This window comes from Hipposideros armiger, unplaced genomic scaffold (genome assembly GCF_001890085.2).
Source record: "Hipposideros armiger isolate ML-2016 unplaced genomic scaffold, ASM189008v1 scaffold_2409, whole genome shotgun sequence".
NCBI classification, from domain to species: Eukaryota; Metazoa; Chordata; class Mammalia; order Chiroptera; family Hipposideridae; genus Hipposideros; species Hipposideros armiger.
Window position 1 is genome coordinate 10,954 of NW_017733742.1, and position 1,501 is coordinate 12,454.

Below are 1,501 nucleotides of genomic sequence, written 5' to 3' on the forward strand. Positions count from 1 at the left end.
AGAGAGAGAGAGAGAGAGAGAGAGAGAGAGAGAGAGAGAGTGGACAGAGAGAGACTTAAGTTGTAAATCTCTCCCCCCACACACACACACACAATAGATTCTTTAAAAAGCTAAATGACCCTCAGTGTGCATGAGTCCAGGTGTCATGGAACAGACAAGGAGGCAGTTGATCTTTTTTTGTAGGCTTAACATTTACCATGAATTGTATAACACCTTTTCCCTTATAATATGTAGTTAATTTTAACTTGAAGTAAAATCTGCAGCTTTATGCATAGTTGTGTCATATATAGTTTTATGGGACTTTCATTCTAGGTATTGTGCAATTTGTTTATATTGTAATTTTCTCATCTTACTTTTCTAACTAGTTATTTTCAGTTTATTCAGAATATCAGTATATATTTTAAGGTCATACTGCAGATGTTTGGAATGCCAGGAGAGATAAGGGTAGAAACTCTTATTTCCACAGTGTGCCTGGCACGTACACTTGCATTAACTGGGCAGATGGCCACAGACTTCTAGAATCTTTAGTAAATAATCTGGGATCAGGGTTATCTGCTGCCTAAGGCACTGACTCCTCCCAGTATTCAGAAGGATCTTTCTCATCCACATTTAGAAGGTCACCCAGTGTCTTAAAAATCCTGCAGTTGTTCCTAATTCTTCTTGCAAAATAGCCAACACACAAGCCCCACTAACATTCCCTTTCATGGTCTGGCCCCACCCCCTCCACACCTTCCTGGCAGATTCTCCCCTTGCTCCTCCTCTGTCCTTGGAAACCCTGAGCTCTGTCCCTTTCATGTCCCAGGACACCAGCTCCTCCTCTGGCTGTTGGAAGGAGATGGGCTTCAACTTGAATTCACGGCAGAAGAACACATGTTGGTAGCTTCGAGCATCTGTTAAATGATGGGTAGGCACACATCATCATGGATACAGATATAATTTTTAGATACATTTTTCATTGTGGACTTTTTTATTAATTAGTTTATTGCGGTGACAATTATTAGCAAAGATACATATGTTGACCACCCAGAGTCAGTTCTCCTGCCATCACCATATATTTGATCCCTTTTACCCTCTTCTAACACCCTAATCCCCCTTACCCTCTGGTAACCACTAACCTATTGTGGGTGTCTATGAGTTTTTGTTTGTTCACTTGCTTGTCTTGTTCCTTTTTTGTTTTCAGTTTTATGTACCACATATCAGTGAAATCATATAGTTCTTGACTTTATCTGTCTGACTTATTTCACTTAACATAATAACCTGAAGATCTACCCATGTTGTCGCAAATGAAACAACTTTATCTTTTCTTATGGCAAAATAGTATTCCATTGTGTATATATACCACACCTTCTTCATCCAATCATCTATCTAAGGACATTGTGGTTTCTTTGCCTTGGCCACTGTAAATAAAGCTGCAATGAACATGAGAGCACATATATCTTTATGGATAAATGTTTTCAGATTTTTGGTGGTATATACTCAGGAGAGAGATTGCTGGGTGATA